General features: G+C 39.5%; 1 long non-coding RNA gene across 1 annotated transcript; it reads left to right on the forward strand.

The window, feature by feature from the left end:
- Positions 1-109: 109 nt before the first annotated feature.
- On the forward strand, positions 110-20,208 carry LOC120725281. The gene is made up of 3 exons (XR_005694073.1): positions 110-122; positions 13,197-13,201; positions 20,013-20,208. It is a non-coding gene; the product is annotated as an uncharacterized LOC120725281 (long non-coding RNA).
- The last annotated feature ends 492 nt before the right edge of the window (positions 20,209-20,700 follow it).

Genomic DNA, 20,700 nt, shown 5'->3' on the forward strand with positions numbered 1-20,700 from the left:
GTGCACACACACACACACACAAACACACACACACAGATGGCACATGGTAGAATTTCCTCAATATTTACTTCGAAAAAAATGTGACTCATCACAGAATAATTTGGACTGTAAACTGTGTGTGTGTGTGTGTGTGTGTGTGTGTGTGTGTGTGTGTCAAACTGATGAGACAGGCTACTCTCTATTGTTGTCCCGCAGCTTTCAATTTGAGGGTCATTTGTTTGCATTATCCAGTTTATGACAGGCGAGGTGGGAGAATGCCACCGTTGTATCTGATTCTAATTATTTAGCAGCTGTAAAACACTTGTCGCTGCCTCTCCTGTTTGCCTCTACCTCATTTGTCTGCCATATTATTTTTTTCTCCTTGCCTGCTTCTAACACCTCATTTTTTACCTGCAGCTACACTAAAATTGCCTTCTAATAAAATTCTTGCAATTTTTGGGTAAATTTGTCCTATCCTACCGTGAGGCAGATGGAAAAGGAAAATACCAATTTCACTTTTACTACTGTAGAGAAAATAATTTTCAAACTTTTTTGATGATATCTCCTGTCAGAATCAGAAACGCTTCCAATACATCAAAGAATAGATTTTATTTTATCGATCACTAACAATATGGGAGAAACTAAAGTCTTGAGGCACCTGTCATTTCTTGATATTTTGTTTTCAAGGAGCTGGACTTTCTTTTACACTTTTAAAAAGTAATCTTGGGTAATAGTTTGTGAGGCTGTCTAAATGTCCTTTACAGTTTTTATTTGGACACTGGATGCTTTTTCTCTTAGTTTCAGTCCAGTCCTTGTACCCAATTATTTTAGAAGAATTTTTTTCTGTATGTTTTTTTTTTTGTATTTTTGTTTTTGTGTTTTAAATCTATGCAAGCAATAGATTCATTTGAGAAGCATAAAACAGCATTTTTGCACCTACAAGGTGATTCCCAAAGAGTTATCAGCTGAAAACTTAGCACATCTTGGCATGGTTTGCTGTGTGTCCTTTAAAAAAATTGAGGAAGCAGCCTTCAGGAGAGCAGCTGATTTTGAAGTCCTCTATGCAATTCCAGTTCTTACTACTAGCATTGCATTTTGTGATTTTACCACAGACTTGGCAAAGATAAAGGAGAAACATCAACTTCTGTATGGAACTGACCCAAATTTGTTGAGAAGCTATTGCTGTGCTGCTGATGGGAGCTACAGGCAAGCACAGAAGAATCCACAGTTTCCAAGACAGCACCAAGAGAGAAACAAGACCTGGAGTGTGGTTAGGATTTCTTTTGACATTAGCATGATTGAGGCTGCCAACAGAGAAAGAAACTAAATTGTAGTGTGGTATTCTGCCATACCACCATGTGCCTTTTTTTTTTTTTCAAAACACCAATTCAGTCTTTGCTCGCCATGAGCCCATTCCTCAGATTTGCCTCCCCAAAACTTCCGGACAATCAAAATCTAGTTAAAGGATTATCATATCAACACACTTCAGGCGATCCAGCATTCAATATAGAGGCAAAAAGGTGTAAATTGACTTCAGCAGAGTGATCTGAAAGTAGCTGTCCAACAGAAAATGGTTTAGAGGTGCACCTCAAAATGATCTTCAACGTATGAGCGTCCAAATTTTTTAATTAGACTTGTTTCTTTTTCCTGCACACCTTTTATTTAGATCTTTTGTGAAAAAGAAAGCCACACATTAAAAAAGGCAGCCTCCTGTTTTCCAAGTAGATCCTACTGAGAGTTGGGACCATAGGCAGACTCAGAATATAATGGAGGGATTATAAAACTCATCTGGTGGAGGAAGACCTCGGGATTCCCCTGGGAGTTCTGGAGGATGACAGGATGGAAGGATGTCTGGCCTACCTTTGTTTGCCTCTTGTCAATTGTGGGGCTGAACTTCCACACCCTGGATACAGCCATCTTGTGAGAACCAAGGAAACATACGCACTCACATGCTCATCCACTTTATGCCACACAAGCGTATATGCCCAAAGAAACACACTGGGCAGATGCCATGCCTCTCAATCTCACCATCTGTTTCTCTCTCTTTCCTCTTTTCAGAAATTAATCAGGCGACGTGTACTTGGGAAATGAGGTGACATTTTCCTGTAATGAGAGCGATGGGTGGAAGGGAAGGAATCACTGCATTTCCAGGGCCTGCCATCGACAGAGATTGACATTTTCCATTACGGAGTCAAAATGTACATGTGTAGCTCGATCTGAGCTGCTGTGTTTGTGTGTGTGTGGCAGCAGGCGACAGGGAGGTCATCCATCTTGTTACAGCCATATCCCAAAGTCTATGTGTGTGTACATTTGTGCCTGCATGCGCAGAGGTGTATGTGTGGTGCACCTGTGTGTGCATGTGTGTGGAGAGTGGTTGTAAGGTGAAAAAGCATGATTTATGGAAGGGAGTGGTGCTGGAAAGCGCAGGGTAAGGCGACGCCTGTAAATCCTGATAAAAAAAAAAAACCTGGATAGAAGCAATTTAATGCCATCAATCTTCCTACCTAGGGGCTGTGATATATTGGCAGGTAGAAAGGTGTGTGTGTGTGTGTGTGTGTGTGTGTGTGTGTGTGTGTGTGTGTGTGTGTGTGTAAGAGGAATTAAAGAAGTAAGCAAAGCTCATTCCTCAGACAGACAAACCTGGTTTTATCATTTAATATAGTAGCAGTACATATAATTGTGTGCACACACCTTACTTTACATTACAATGTTACTATATTGTTTTAAACACTGTCGGGAGATGGTTATTAAACACTTCCAACATGCCTCAGTCATTCAACAGGTGATCACTGACGCATGCATGGAAGGGAGATCTGTGCGTGCAACAAAAACAGTAGAAGACATATCAAGCAGAAGCTTGATATAAGTCACGTCCTGATGGAAGTTTGTATTTTTATGAAGCTTTCATGTAGTTTAACTATTTTTTTAAAGCTACAGCAATTAACAATCCATCCGTCTATCTTCGACATTTATCCGGGTTTGGGTCATGAGAGCAGCCACCTCTTCCAGCTCATCCAAGTGGGCATCACGACATTCTTAAGACAGTTTAACTGGTTCCTTTTGATGGGGAGGAGCAGCGTCTCTGCTACGAGTCCATTTCGAATAACTGAGCTTGTCACCCTATCGTTAAGGGAGGGTCCAACCACTTTTCAAAGGAAACTGGTTTCTGCCTCTTTTATTCGTGACCTCATCTTTCTGGTCACTACCCAGAGCTTGTGACCATACAGCATCCACATCACTATGGACACTGCCCCAATCCAACTGTCGGTCTTGTGTTCCACTCTCTCCTCATTCATGAACAAGATCGTGAGATACTTGAACTGCTCCCCTTGGGACGGCAACTCATCCCTACACTAATTCATATACTTATAAGAAACTCAAAGAAGTCCAGTTGCTTTTCTTTCCAAGCTCTTCAAACTACATGTAATCTGTAACATCTGCCTCTGATTCAGTGGCACTTTAAAGTTAGTGTTTAAAACCACCACAGCATATAATAAAACAACTAATGGACTAACAAACTAAAAATCACCATAAAGAAAAAGACAAAAACTTGCATGAAATTTGATGGGTGTGTCTTTTAAAGAAACTGATCACATTTTTGTCAGAAATAGTCTGCACCCATTCAAATATACAAATGAAACTTTTTTTAAAGGACTCATTCGTGTGAAAAACTAAGTGCACCTTTATTGCTTTTAGTGAGATTAAAAGGGTACGTACCCAGCAGGCCCTACTGATCAAATGCACTTCATTAACTTATTACCAGCAAGTGTGAGCATCGCTATAAAATGTGTGTGTTAATACAATGGCACGGAGGAAAGAAACCAGCAATGATCACATAGGAGCAATTGATCCTGCTCATTAATCTGGGAAAGCTTATACAACCTTTAAGTGCATCACTCTACAGTTCACCTGAGGGAAAGACAGTTGCCAGTCTTTCCAAGAGTGGACATCCAAGGAAGTTCACCTCATAGTCTGTCTGACAATGATCAGTGAAAGTGTAAAACCCAAGTGATACATTTCAGACTCCACAGGCTTCAGTTAGCATGTTTAATATTAAAGTTTGTCACAGCACAATTTAAAAAAATGTTTCCAGGAAAAAGTCTCTTCTCTCTGAAAAAAAAAACATGGCAGCACAGTGTAGGTTTCCCTCTGAACAAACCACAAGGCTTCTGGAACAGTCTCCTATTAATGCACAGCACCACTTTTGATGGAAAACATATCAACACAAACACGTCATACTGACTGTCAAACGCGATGATGTAATGGAGCTTGTTTTGCAGACACATAACCTGGGCATCTTGCAGTCATTGGGTCAACCGTGAACTTCTCTGTATAACAAAGTATTCTAGAGTAAATTATGAGGGCATCTGTCACACAGCTAAAGCTTGGCCCAATTAGTCCACGCAGGACAATGATCACAAGTACAGCATCAAGTCTACAACAGAATGGCTTGGGTGTTGCAATGGCCCAGTCAAAGTCCTGAACTTAACCGGATTGAAATTTTGTAGCGAGACCTCACGAGAGCTGTACATAAACAAATTCTCACAAACATCAAAGAACTTTGTGGAAGAAGAATTGATCCACAAGGAGATGAGAAAGTGATCAAATTCATACAGAAAATGATTACATCAAGTTACTGACGCTAAAGTAGGTTCTTCAAGCTACTGAGTTATAGAGTTACATGGTTTTTACGGGACTGCAAACATGCACAAAAATATGCTCTAATGTCTTCCATAACTTGGCTTTGAATCCAGAGCATTGCCTGTGTATGTGCAAAGACTGAAGGCAGAGTATAAACAGCCTTGTGTTCTCAGCTCCCCTGAGGCTGACAGGATTTTTACATTCACTTGCCCATGGGTTAATAGGAGTATGATTTATAGCATGGCAGGGCTCCATCTATCTAACCCCAGCCAGTGTCAGTACACCGCCTTGCTTTCCTCCACTTAATGGTACTAAACAGGAATACAGCACTGCAAATAAAAAGGCTTTTGTAGTGTTAATTTAGTGCTGTTTCAGAATAGAGCTATTATGTAATGAATGTTAAGACAAATTATTTACTCATCATGATGTCAGACAAAATGTCAGTCTTAATTTCAGGTAAAACACTCCCAATAAAAGAGTTTGAAACTAAAATTGGGAGTTCTTGTGCTGCCTTTGAAGACCTTTGATGGCTGTACAAAATGGGGAAATGGGCTCAGATTGTTGTGAGCAACAACACAGCAGAAAATACATTTAAATGGAGTATGGGAAGATCGAAAAAATATGCAATACTGCCCTATCCTGAATCATTTACTGGTTCAGTTTAATCCCAGACCAGTCACTTCCTCACTGATCTGCTCCAGCTGTGTGAAGATGAGGTTGCAATGATAGCGTTATGTTTCTGTGTGACAAACTTGACTGGAGAGGCCTTGAGAAATGATTTAATTTTCCCCTGCAGCTACTAAATCACCCCAGTGTGAACATTTACCACAGCCACGCATGTGCGCGTGCACACACACAGACACACACACAGAATCCAAACTGCATTTGCAGGCATATGCATGAACACTAAAACATGCACAGAAACTTAAGCATAGCCACAGGCTAACATCCCACGTACACACAAACACACACATGCACACAAATACACAGGACAGTGCATCGCATAGCAGTATTTTTGATTTGGAAAATTCATTTCTCTTCTTGTTTACGTCATCTGTTCTCTCTCTTTCACAGACAGCTTCCAGTGAATTTAGAGACAGCAGCACTTCTTAATTTAGTTATAGCATCTATGTGATTTGTGACAGAGGAAGAGCAAAAAGAGTGGGAAGGAAGTCTTATGAGACGGTAGTGAGACCTACTATGACGTACAGTTTAAAGATGGTGGCACTAACAAAAAGACAGGTCGCAAATGTGACAGCACTGAAGGTGGTGGGAGTGACCAGAATGAACAAGATTATTAATAAATACATCAGAGGGACAGCTTTTGTGGAGCAGTTTGGAGGCAAAAGTCTGAAAGGAAAGACCGAGATGATTTTGACATGTACAATAAAGAGATGTTGGAGCTGCCATGCAGAAGGAAAACAGGAAGATCACAGTAGAGGTTCATGTAGTGAAGGAGGACATGCAGAGGGTTGGTGTGACAGAGGAGGATGCCAGGAATAGGTAGGATGGTGGCAGATGATCCGCTGTGGGGACCCCTGAAAAGGAGCAGCAGAAAGAAGAAGTTTTCCCATATTCAGACATTTTTTCCACATTTACAGGCACTTCTATGAGTTTGCTTTCAAATAATCAGGATGTTTTTAGTGCATCCAGCCTGCACAATGCCAAGTAGTTGTGTGTGATACTGCAAACTTTGGTATCGATCCAATACCAAATAGATACAGGGCCAGTATTGCTGATACCAATACTGATACTGATACTTTTTACTTATAAAGGCAGCTTATGTATTGAAGAGCGGTGTGTAAGGATTCATGAAATGAATCATCATGAATCTGCCATTCTGATTTTAATGACCACTGTGATTTGTAATTTCCACAATAACTAGTTAACACAGCAAAATGCAGCTTTCAGCTTTAATGTATTTTGAAACTGGGTTTTTTTTGAGACCTGGAATGTAAATGTGCCTGTTTCTAAAGCACTTTAGGTCAACTTCTGTTGTTTAAATCTGCTATAGCAGTGGTCCCCAACCCCGGGCCTCGGACCGGTACCGGTCAGTGAGTCGTTTGGTACCGGGCCGCGAGAGTTGAGGCTCAGGTGTGAAATGTATGGTTTTCAGGGTTTTTACCGGTTTTCAGCGTTATTTTGTTATCGTTTTTATCATTAACTCGGTTTTCCTGGGTCTTTTCACTTGTGTTATGAATAAATCTTCTTTTTTTCGGTACTGGTTTTATTTTGTTGTATTTATCGGCGACACCTTAAAGGCCGGTCCGTGAAAATATTGTCGGGCATCAACCGGTCCGTGGCGCAAAAAAGTTTGGAGACCGCTTTTTTCATTTCCTAAAAAATAATTTATTTAACACAATTCAGTAGGCTACGTGCTGAACTTAGAGAATAGAAACAAAGTATCAATCCTACCATGATGGTATCGATCCCATACTAATACCAGCGTTGGTATCGATACTAACGATATCTGGATCAATCCACCCACCTCTAATGCCAAGTAAACTTCGAAAGATGCTACTTTCTGGAGGCCAAGAAGAGTTTTACTTAATCCATTTGTGTGGGCTAAATATACAGTAGATATACTGCATCTAAAATCACTGGCAGCCAAAGGTTCCTTAGCAGTGATTATGAGGGAATTTTATTGGCATCTTTCATTTCTTTTTTTTTGTTTTACAATAACAATTTTACAAGGACATATTTTTTAAATGATTATGTAACAAATCTAATCAAGACTATGTTAACTAGTAACTCCTTACCAAATATACAAGCACATGTAAACATGTAAACAGTAGAGTGGGACAGCACACAGATATTTCAGCGAAGCCACAACCTCAAGCCAAGTCAAAATCAGTTCTGGGCCAAGATATCTGCTGATATCCCTACATGCACCCAGTTGGCAAATCGCATATAGGGCAAGCTGCTTTAGCAACCCTGGGATCAAAATTAGTACTTCCAAGATTCTAATTAAAAAAGGGCAGAGACCCCACTCCAGGTTGGGAATGAGTTGCTGCCCCAAGTAGATGAAATTCAAGAAGCACAAGTCTGGCAGAGTGGCATGCTTGGCGTGTGACCAGTCTGCTGTGGTAAAGGGAGGGCTGAACATAAATGCATAGTCCTAGACTACCCTATAGTCACACACTGTGAAATATTTTTGTATAAAACTTATACTTACTCAACTATTCTCATTTATTAACATTTCACCATTGGTTAGGCCTTGCCAAGTTGAATGTGCAGACTTTACTGTCTGGCATATGCTTGAAAACCTCCATTAATTCCATGCCGTAACTTCAGGTCATGTGCTCTTTGTGTCTCTACTTAGTTAACGGTCATTAAATAGCCCAAAAGAACACCTGAAGCCATGACTGCATAAAAGCAGCATTGTTGGCATAATAAATGGAAGTAGAGCACATATACAGTGCCATGCAACTCATATGGAAAGAATATTTTATCATTCTTGCAGTACTGGTACTAGTTAAAAGAGATATAGTAACATTTCAAACTGTTGTAACAGTAGCAATCACAGCTGAGATCATTTTCTGTTACTGTTATTGTTATTTTAGACAAATCCATTCTCACATAGAAACTTACATATTAAAATGGTTGTTTGAGAAAGCCGGGCACGCCAGGTTAGTTTGGTTATTTAAAAAAAAAACTTGTCTGTCTGACAGCTGATTTGTTACCACATGCTTGTCATAGTTTGTAAGAGAACAAACACTGTTTCAGGGAAAGGGACAGAGAAAGACAGAGCTGCAAAGTAAAGGTTCGGAGAAGAATGCCCTGAACTGTAAGCTTAGATGGCTTAAAGCTGTCAAAATCTTAATCCATCTGTCATGAGGTGCATGGACTCTGAGCTTACAGTTGGAGGGATGGTGGACTGATGTCACTTGGAAAGTCGGTGCCCATCATAGGGTGTTTTCACATGACATGTCACAGAACCTTATCCTTGCATCCAAACACTCTGCCTGTGTCCATGTTGCAGGAGGGTTTCGATAGACCTGTGATGCAATTTAATGATTATTGGTATTAATACAGAAATTGGGCCATATAAATTCTATTACATAGACATGAATGAACAAGGGAAACTGAGTAATTGCATAAAGAAATGAGAATACTGTAGATTCAGCACGCTGCTGGAAACATTCCTCAGCATCACAAAATTGGCATAGATTTGTTGAGTGCACATCCATGATGTGAATCTCCCATAATCAAGTAGGATTTGATGTTTTCAGTTTGTTTTTACCAAATTCTGACCACCTCATCCAAATGTGGCCGTAGAAATCAAGACTCATCAGACCAATTAGTGTTTTTCCAGGTTTCTATTGACCAGTTTTTTTTTAAGCCACATGAACTTTGGACTCAGTTCCATGTTTTTGACTGAAAAGATAAGACAAACCTTTATTAGTGTCAACAAGGTATTTGAGATAACAAAGAGTTGAATAGTTATACCTAATGAAGTAGCCAATAAGTAGTACCTGAAATATATGTCATAAAAATTATGTTATAACTTGGTATATTATAAAGTGCAGTATATGCCTTGGTTTGGCCAGCCTACAGGGTAATATGACCCTTAAACAAACCACATTTCACCCTTGAAATTTTAAATAAAATACAGTTCTGGACAAACACACATGCCTTAATAGATGATGGTAAGGCTCCCCTAAAGTAATGTGATATTTTTCAGTAAACTACTTCAAAATATCATGACCTGTGAGGAGAACTCACTTTTAAAATGTTCCGAAACTCCACCGTTATTCCCTGACTGTGAAATAAAAAACTGAAACTGAGAAGATCATTAATAAAATCTTCTGCCCTCACAGTTCTACTTACTATTCTTGTGAGTAATTGGACTTCAATTTTCCAACTTTACAGAACACACAGAAATACACTCGGCTCTTTCTGCTCTTCACTGCGGTGTTTTGAGAGCAGTTTTAACACCTATCTGGCTTCCCACATTTCTCTCTCATTCCCACGTCCCCACCTTCCCCAGCGCTCTGTCACCTTTGCCTATTATCAGCTTGACTTGACTTCAGATGCAGTCACTCTGCAATGATACAATGAAAACTTCCAGCAGGAAGAAGTCTCTACATTTACTGACCCGAACACAATTTGGTCATACGCTGTCCTGTTTGCTTTAGTCCCTGTCACTCTAGCTCGTTCTAAGCAGCGAACCATTTTGGATTTTCATTAGATTTAAGTACCAGTAAGTGGTAAATAACATAGTATAGAAAAAGTTAGCTTGCTGTTGTGGTACATCCACGGCTTTGATCCATATTCTGTTAGAATCTTTAAAAATTAAAGTCGTACAACCAAAAGTTCAAACCTGTCCAAAGAAAATTATGCTTTGATATGATATAAAACTGTTAGATTCCTGGCCAGTGAGATACTGAGAGGCTACTGTGATGTTCCTAATTGAGCTGGCCTAACTGCTGTACAGCTCTGATTCACACTTCTGGGTGGTTTGTCGACCATATGATGGCCACAGCTGCAGCATAATTAAAAGGGGAAAAAAAAAACCTAATTTACAGTGTGAACAAGATACTTCTGCAACCACTGGTTCCTAGTTTGCAACTCTGTTGGACATCTTACTGTTTTGAGAGAGGATACTAGACAAGCATCAGCTTGTTTCCACCCTAATTTGTGAGCTTTTCTCCTTTCTTCTAAGGATTTCTTGAGTGTTATGAAGCCTCTCCTCTCCTCTCCAGTAGGGAGGGCAGGGAGCTTTGTGATAACCTTGCCCTGTCATTGCGTTCTTAGAACAAATCTGCTCTTATCAGGATCTTGTAGCAGGCAGCAAATGCAATTTCGCAGCTCCCCCGGTGGGTGCCTGCCTCAAATCCTCCACGGGCAATCTGCCTGTGTGATCTGACGTCTTTAAGAGGGACTTGAACCGAGGCAGCATTAGCCCATCTGACAACTAGCTCTACCTCTGACAAAGCGTCACCCTTGCCTAGTGCTCTCTCTTTTTCTTTTTTGTTTTTACACTGATTGCTTTCCATCTCTTTAATCCTTTCTGTATATTAGGATCTCTACTTTCCTGCCTGACTGTCCTTCTTTCTGTGTCATGCCACTTGTCTGTTTTCAGGCCACAGATCACAGGAATGCATTAGCAGCACCTCCCGTCTATCATGTCTCCTTGCCTCCTCTCTCCGCATCACGTTGCAAGTCCCATTCTTCCACATCACAGTGTGATCCTGCTGCTGCGGACCTGAGAGGGTGTGTGTAGGAAGGCCTGTGTCGAAAATGTACTTTTCATGTGTGTTTAGATTTAAACTGGTGCAACAGTGCAAAAACATTTTTCTGACTGTTCATTCAAATGCTAGTAGAAGGCAACAGTCACAAAATGTACACGTTAATCAGTTTTGAAAAATATCACTCGTTGCAGCCTTGTCTCTGTATCTATGAAGCGCCTTGAGGCGACTTTTGTTGTGATTTGGCGCTATATAAATAAAATTGAATTGAATTGAATTGTCTACTTGTAGATTACCCTCACCTAATTGATCCCAAAGAACACAAGAGTGTCTGCACCTCTGTTTCAACTTTATTAGTTAGTTCAGTTGTTAGCTGGTTATTTCACACAGAAATTCTACTATTTCTAAATTAGAGATAGCTGAAAAACATAGTTTATAACTTAAACATTGGAATTTTCTGTCAAATATCAGCTGACCAGAACAAAACAAGACTTGCCATCTATTGCCTCTCTTCTCCTGGCAATAGCCTCACAAGCCAGATGAAAGCTGGTGTGCGTAAGAGTCATGAACCCCTCAGAGAGGGATTATATGGTGCTACTGATGAAATGTATCTCCATCACCTTACTCCTGGTGGGAAGACATTTGTACTATTATGCAGAAGTGGATCAGAAAGCTGAAAAATAAAATGTTTTAGCATTAGTCTTTTATTCATTTGATATTTGCTTTTGGAGCAAAGAAATAAGGTAGAATAAATGTTCAAGTTCATCTAAATATAAAGGGAGAGGAATGTCATGTTTGATTAACTGCAGGGTAAGATAAATTCTGCTAGCAATACCTTTAAAGTTTAGCCAGAATCACAAATTGCCATGTTTACATTTGTATTTTACAAGCAATGTCATACAAATCATCCATATTTAAAATATTGTAGGTTCAATCAGAAAGTTCTGCAAATACACCAAAAAAAAAGCACAAACTTTACCTCATATTCAACTTTGGATACTATTCCATGCAAGGTTGTTTTCTTGGAAGCACTGCGCTCCTGCTTCTTTGAATTATTCCCTGGAATTGCCCATGGCATTTGCACTGTATTGCTTCACTGTCAAACTAAGGGCGCTTCACCTTAGATTTTATTCCGGTGTTATGAATAGTAACAATTGTGTTGGTGTTTCCAGGAAATCTGTATTTTTTATGTGTTGTGAGCAGGCACACAATGGCACATTGTTTGCCCCAAATTAGAGTATGATGGATATACAGTAAGGTATTTGCCTGTTTATTGGCATTTCTAACGACTAACAAGATTAACAAAGAAGTAAAGAAGATATAGGAGAAACACTCTGCAGCTGTTCAAGTGTTCATGTTGCATACTTTATTCAGCCGAAGACAGTTTGCAACTTCCCTGCTGGCAGTGTATTTGGAATACAGCAACCAGCCGATGTCAGGTCAGTTGTGCAGAATGAAAATGAGTACTCCATGACTGCTTATCCATAAAAGAAGATTATTTTTAAATGGTATTATCATATTATCTTAGTAAGAACTTAGAAATGACTACACATAGCAAGTATCTCAAAGATCTGTTTGTTTTATGTGCCTGAAAGAAACAAATCTTGGCCAAAATATCAGAATTTTAAATCATTAAATATCAGTATTGGCCTTAAAATATTATATCGGCTAGCCTCTGCCCCAAATGTTCTTCATTAAATGCATCAGGACATTGTGCTTAGATAGTCTGAGTGTTGAAAGGAAGACAACATGAATGCTACTGGCATGTGTCTGAACTTCAGGCTCAGACACAGCTGAAATCTGCTGTTTGGTCACTGGGTCACAGACTGATACCTGCCCTTTGTCATCAGTGATGATCTATTAGCCAGCTAGCTGGCTCTATTTCAGTTTGAGGCAAAGAAATCGCATGTTCAAGTGGTCAGAGATCATCCAGACAGCTCTAACACTGTCCAATGAGACTATCTTGATTGCTTTTTGCTTGCAGTAGACAGAACTGTGGAAGTTTATGATTTCACCTCATAGCTGAACTTTAAAGGGGCTGTTGACCAAAATATTAACTATTACTTTATATACACCCAGGAAAGTAGGCCTACTATCCAGTTTCATTCTGCCAAATGAGATATCAAATATTGTCTTCATAAAACTATATGAGACATGTTTATCAGGCATTGTGCATAATCCACAGCCCTCTGCTGACAACACAGAATGATCATGGACATTAATTATTTAAATTAAATGTTTTTCTTCCAGAACTTGGTGTAGTTTTACAAAGGATTGTTCTTGCACATACTTTAGCTGACTGAAAAAAGAAAGTAGAACTAATTGGTACGGATATGTGCTGGTTGGCTGATGATTAAAAGTGTCTGATCTCACATTCCATTTAAGCTGCAGTGATGACAGAATGTGAACCTCCTGTTGTGAAACAAGCTGGTGATAGTGACTGGAAGAACTGATATTTACATTTGCTGAAAAGCCATCCCGTAGTTCTGGCAGACATTGACAGCTTATGTTGACGGCTGCACAGCCATGGCGGAGGTGTGAGCTCTGCTAAGTGCTGCTTTGTTTCCTGTATTTGTAACATGGAGGAAATGCTCAGCTAGTTCAGGTAAATGAAAACCACGAATGATGTTATTAAATGCAGCCTTTATTCTGAATCTTATCATCCACTCAAATAGTCCAAAAACCTTAAATCAAAGCGTGACTTTTTATGCAGTATATATTTTCCTTGTGAAATATATTTTAGCAAATGCATGTAATTTTATTTTCCACTACAAAAATAGGTACCTATTCTGAAACCTTTTGATGGAGAAGGGCATGCTGGTAAATATATATTACTTACTCCCTTTGTTTGGTTGGTTGGGTTTTTGGGTTTTTTTTGCAAGTTTCTTATAGCAGTTGTTAGTCAGGCAACAGCAAAGAAGCAAAACTCAAAGTAAAAAAATGGTACTCAGAAGAGGAGAGACAGAAGAGAATGAGTATGCAGCCCTTTAAATACGATAAATAAATACCATACTTATAGGCTGGAAAATGCACTTATACAGTAATATATATGTGATATATCTGGAAGCTGGTGCACTGGAAGCTATTGTTGAATGAGGACTTCTATAGATGGGCTTGTCACCTGTCCAGTCAGTTTCTGAGGACCCAGGTTTCCGTTTCTTGCTCCTTGCTTACAGACATTACAGTCCTCTTTATGTTACTTCAGCAAGGCTGGAAAAAGCTGGAATAATATTGCTGATACTGATATTACTGATTTTTTTCTATATGCAATTAGTTTTGCACTTACAGTGTGTGTGTGTGTGTGTGTGTGTGTGTGTCTTTGTGTAAGACACAATGTGTGATGCTGGCGGTAAAGGACCAAACGAATATCTGCCTGGGGGCCTATCACAGAGTCGTTAAACCTCTGGGTCAGGCACTCATGCTTTATAGTACTTGGGTAAGTGCACACACAGAGAGACGTGCAATGACAAGTCAAAATTGTACCATTCTGTTTATGGTGAAGATTGCTGGGGTGCACCTGCTATGAGTAGATAGCACCCCCGGGCACTCCTCAGTGTAATCTGTCTCTCAATACATGGCCTCCACTTAGTTTTCCCACTTCTGTAGTTTATGTTGGACTGACAGCTTTAGATTTTAGTGTTTTCCTGTGGTTTTTGCATTAAGGCCTTTTCTCAGTAGCAGGAGAACGAATGTATTAGAGGCATTTTCAATATTGCAAATAACTGCGTGGGCAGGAGTCAGTACATATGACACGCATTTGCTCTGTGTGAAGTCGCCATACTGTCACCTGCACAACTCATAGATTGGCAGAACTGGACATCACACAGACTTTATGCTGAAGAGCCGGGACGTTAAAAACTATCTAATGGCCAATTCTAATCCATATCTATCCTAGCATGGACCTCAAAGGAGTAATGTCCAGAAAGGTTCAGGGCTGCAACGTGTGCGTGTGTAAATGCCTGCAAAGTGCTAATTGTACTTTCTGCGTTTTGAAGTCTGTTGGATCTGCTTCTGTTCCAGTGACATGAATTTTGACATCAGACACAGAACAGGAAAGATTACTCAGCTGTGGTGTCTCCAGTTACCTGTCCCCCATATGAGGCCACAGTGGGCAGAGCCATATGGGGGACCCACAGTTCCTAGGTGACCATATTTCCTGGGTGTGTTTATATAACAGAATATAATCAAGAGCCTAAGAGTTCTAGACCAGTGTTTCCCAAGCTTTTGGAGCCACGGCACATATTTCACATCAGAAAAAGCACACAGCAAACCACCAAACAAAAATGTCACAAAAAGCATATTGATCATTTTCCCCCGCACACCAGGTATAGCAGAATTGGCTAGGTTTGTCTCCAGTATACTTTTTTGCTTTCTTCTGACCACTACTCACGCTAGGGCCTTCATCTGGGTCGGAATTTGGACTGCTTTTTCTTTTCCAATATTTATCTATTGCTATTACGGGCTCATCTCACAGCATGACTATTATGTAATTTCTTCTTCATCTTCTTCTGTTTTACTGGCAGTTGGCAACATATTCTATTAGAGCAGGTAGTTGTACTGCCCTCTTGTGGAAGAGAATGTAATTGTTCTCCCCGTTACTCACGGTGATCCATTAGACTACTAATCAGGTGGAACCAGGTAATCTTCCAGGGCACATTATTTGTTGGGAAACACTGTTCTAGACAGTCTGACTTCTCTTTCCAAAGGAGTCACTCCTTGGTGGCTATGAGAAGAAATGCAGGATTAAAGCACTACTGCACCTGCTTCACATTTCAGATGTGGAAGCTACATCTATCTTTTCTATGTAGCTGATGGTCCGACCAAAACATCAACCTTAGAGTAACATTTGCAGGATTAAATTTTTATTTCTATACAGCTAGGCTGTGAGACCAAAAATATACACACAAAAAAAGAAAAACATCGCAGCTGTAAAACCCTAAAATCAGCTTTGGCTTCACTTTCCTGCACTGTGTGCATCATAAACCAGCTGACATTACATTCACAAGCTGTTCTGCACTGCCCTCCTCACAGCCTCTGCTGATAGTGGCAAAGTCAATGATCACTTCACTCATAATTATGAAAGTTATTTTAGCCCCAGAGAGCACTCGGAATTTGGGAAGAGAGGGAGGAAGTTTAAGCTTCTCTGTTTTGTGGATTGTGGATTTAATTACGATATCAGCTTTTCTATTCATGATATTAAACTGCACTAGGTATGGATTATTTGCACAGCTCGTTTTATTTTGTCATGTATCATCGTTAATCTTGCATTCTCATTGTAAAAACGCTTTGAGCAGATAATTATTTATTAGTTATTATATTTTTAAAAAATAATAAGTTCTTAAGCTAGTCAGTTTAGAATATCATTTCTATTTTTAATGTTCACCAGGTTAGACTACTGTGACTGTGAACAGAGAAGAACAATAAAATATAATTTTATTTAGAGAGATATATATGTATACATTCATCGGCCACTTCCTTAGGAACACCTGCTCAACTGCTCATTAACACAAATGGTCAAGATGACCTGGTGACGTGGAAACCAAGCATCAGATTTGGAAAGAAATGTGATTTAAGTGTCTTTGAACTTAGTGCTGACTTTGGTCTGAGTGTTTCAGGAAATGCCGATCTACTTGTCACAAGGAGTACACTGTACTCAAACGGCCTCCACCCACAATTCATTTCAAATTAAATCAATTTGTTTGCCTAAAAGTTTGTATATTATTATGTACAGACACAAAATCCTACCTGACTATTGTTGCTGACCAACTCCTTCATGACAACAGAGTGCCCATCTTCTGATGGCTGCTTCAAGCAGGATGATGCACCATATCAAATCATTTTAAACTGGTTTCTTGAACATGACAATGAGTTCACTGCACTCGAATGGCTTCCACAGTCACCAGGTCACAATCCAATAGAATAGAATAGAACATTTGGGATGTGGTGGAATAAGAGATTCACGTCATGGATGTGCACCCAACAAAGCAGCACCAGCTGAGCACTTTGTTGAATCCATACAACAAGGGTCCAACCCAGCACTAGCAAGGTGTATCTGATGTCTGGTGTAAGTTTTAAAACAAGGCAGCTTATTGTAAATGTCAGTAGTGTTCTTTACTTTTTTAGATCAACACAGGAGATTTCCCTTACATGACTCCTAACTGTCAAATAATATAAAGTTAATAATCTACATTGAAATGCCCCACTTTACATTTTTCCCCAATACCTTGAATTTACACTTCGTATCATGTGAAACTTTTTTTTAAATGACCAAAGACGGAGTAGCAGAGAGGGATCATTCAGCCTACTTTTTAAACTTTAATATATTGAAATATGTACGGAATAATTCAATATTTTAATGCCAGTACTCACTTAGCCATTCAAGTTAGTTAAGAATATTTATACTTCAGTGGAGTAAAAACTAAAGCAGGACATGGTTAGTTTTTCATAACATGAAGACTGAAATTTCACAAATAACACAAATGTTTTTTCATTTCACACTAAACTTTTATTGGGGATTTTCTTTGACTATGCTCCCTGGTTTGACCAAGGTTAATGAAATATTTGGCCATTTTTTGTGTGGTTTTGCTGATGCACACATATTCTGAGAAAATGACTTGTTAACTTCTTACTGTGAGTTTGCATGTATTAGTTTTACAGAAATGTACAAAGTTTTAAACATAACAGAGAAATTTCTATATTTTAAAGTTGCTCTTCAAAATGCAGTGAGGTAGGAAGAGGGATATTGGGACAAGGTTTAAATACATAAGGATACTTGAAATATTGCTTTCTTGATTCAGAATATCAGAGACTTTTATTTGAAACCAATAAAAATCTTTCTCTTAACACTCTTGCCACGTGTCATCTAAAATTCTAAATTTAATTCAATCCAGTATAGAATCAAAGCACAACAACAGAGAAGCACGAACAGAAGATAGCATCAGTTTGTCCCATGAACATAAGTTATTATTATGGAGATTATTACAAACATGGAGAGAAAGATATAACGAATACCTGACGATGACAACCTGTCAGGTAATGTGCTCATTGAATCAATTTGTATAATCTCAAGTTTTTAAAATCTGGATTCAAATTACAAACCTTGATCTACAAAGGAAGTCCCACTACAAACACATGCAGAGACATGCATTTTTGCTGACATACTTGCACACATGCACACACACACTCACACTCTCATGCCACTTCAATTAGATTCTATTGGATTTTATTAAATCTTCCTTGAGCTTTCACTTCACAGCAGCATCCATCAGAGGATTATTATTTATCTTGCTGTCAAGAACTGGCAGCTTGTGGAATCCCACTGAGATGGAGAGGAATGGTTGTATGTGTGTGCGTTTGTACTCCTGTTCTCATATAAACACATGTTGTGTATGTGTGTTTGCATGTGTGAACTCTCTGGTGTGAAAGCAAATGCTTTGTTCAGAATATCAAGTCATATTACGAATCATTTCTGATATATAGCTACCCATTTTAGATCTAAGCATGTCTGCATTACGCAAATAGAGTTATAAATACAGCTGTTTTTATTTATCACTAATCACTGATTTCATAAAAGCTTATTTTTGATGCATTATTGAATAGAACAAAAGGAATAAATTAGTCATCATAGACAAAATGCAATACTGCAGTTGTATCACTTTAAGTTGCCTAACTGTCTTGACACTGTCACCTCTCACATCAGTGTCAGATAAAATCTTGTGCTCATAGCACAGGACGGTAGAAAAAAGAATATCTACACCGTGGTGTCACCCACTGGTTGGAGAAGATGAAGCTTTGAAATTGAGGGTTTTTTTTGCCATCTTGGTGTTTTGAAACCAGCTGTGATGAATCAAGTCTAATCAAAGAATAAAAAGACCATATTTTACAAAATTAACTTTAATCAGTATGAGCTGTAAATACAAACTGAGCTCATAAATTCCCCAGAGGTCAGAGAAGAAGAGAGCCATAGGCCATTTGCTGGCTTTTGTCACGGGCTGGGTCTGTGACCCAGCGTTTTTAGGTTATGTGTTGAGTTCTTATGTTATATATTGAGATAATGTTGAGTTATAGATTATTATTATTTGTTTGCTTTGAGTTTTGTCTAGTTTATGTTTCACGTAGGTCGGCTGTGTTAGCGTCATGTATTTCTTGTCTGCGGGTTTCATGTTGTCAAGCCTGTGTCATGTGTTTCTTTGTTCAGTGTGTTTAGTTTTGCTCTTCCCCTGTGAAGTCCTTGTGTTAATTTGTGTCAGCTGTTTCCCCATTAGTTTCCACTCCCACTGATCACCTCCTGTGTGTATTGAGTCTGTGTGTTTTCATTCAGTGGTTGCTAGGTCGTCTGTGTTCCTTCCACCATGTCAAGTCACGCTCAGGTCTTGCTCATGTTCCATGTTGTTTCCTCATAGTTCCGTGCATGCACCTGCTCTGAATGATGATGTCTAATGTCACAGTTCTCATAATTTTGTTTTTCCAATTTAGGTTCTATTCGCCTTTTCTTTGTTTGTGTACTCTTGTTATCAGCCACGATAAACAGCTCGCTTTTTGTTCAAGTCATGTTTCACGCTCCTTTTGGGGGGCGAAGAAGTTAACATCTACACACAGTCAGCTCCAGCTGACTGTGTGTAGATGCCAAGTTATTCTATAATAAGTTGTATTAGTACAACAAGGATGAACAAATAAATAAACAACAAATAAACAATGCAAACATTTCACAGAACAATAAAACACCAAAATACATCCAACATTTGACCCTAACCCCGTGCACGCGTGCACGCGCGCGCACACACACACACACGTTGTGTTTCCATCACTTTTGGGGACATTACATTAACTTACATTCATTTCCTGGAGACTTATCCTGACTCTACCCATCACAAGTCCCTGCCTGAACCTTACCCTAACCCTGTCTCAAGCCTTCACCCTAAAATTAAATGATTTACCTTGCAATTTGTCCCCATAAAGTAGGCGAGACCTCACAATGGGAGTGTGTAAACAAATTTGTGTCCCCACAACAATAAGTAATACACGTCCACACACACACACACACACACACACACACACAGCAAAATTGGTATGGCACGGATCTGGCCCACACAATGTGCTTACACATGGCCCACATACCGCAAAGAATGACAGCCCTTTGGTGGCCCAGACCTGGTTTGCCAGAGGTGGCCCACACATGGGCCAGCACAAGGCCGGTTTCAGACACACTGGTGGTCCTGTGCTGGCCCATGTGTGGATTACCTCTGGCAAACCTGATCTGGGTCACCAAAGGGCCGTCATTCATTGCAGTATGTGGGCCATCTGTAGGCGATGTGCAGCCACGGGCCAGTTGTAGACACAATGCTGGCCCTGTGCTGGCCCAGAACGGTTTCAGCTCTGGCCCCAGATGTCAGCATAATGTGTACCTTAATCAAGCCATGCAATAACAACATGTGCCAGAACATGCAAAACAGTGCAAAAGTAACATGCCGAAACTCTGTTCAGACAGTGAATGGACTGATTTTTATATAGCGCTTTTCTACTTTCCCAGATTGCTCAAACTGCTCTATACAACATGCCACATTCACCCACTTTTGCTTACAGTTTTTTACAGACGCTAGGACACATTTCTCAATACTTAGGTCACGTTTGCAAAACTCCTCACACAGTGAGCACAACAGAAGTCTATGTGGGCTAAACTGAGGACCAGTTATCATTGTTTTGGCACAAAATGCATTCAATGACTACATCTCTCAAATTTCATGAATTATTTTCTCACTCAGACACAACAACTGCCAAAAATCTTTGTACGGACAGGACATTTTGCATGTGCTTACATACTGTTTTCAAAACTGTTAAACTTATGGCCAAAACAATAACACAATGCAAAACTTAAAAAGACAGCAAAATG

Source organism: Simochromis diagramma, unplaced genomic scaffold (assembly GCF_900408965.1).
Source record: "Simochromis diagramma unplaced genomic scaffold, fSimDia1.1 OVJJ01000802.1, whole genome shotgun sequence".
Classification (NCBI taxonomy): Eukaryota; Metazoa; Chordata; class Actinopteri; order Cichliformes; family Cichlidae; genus Simochromis; species Simochromis diagramma.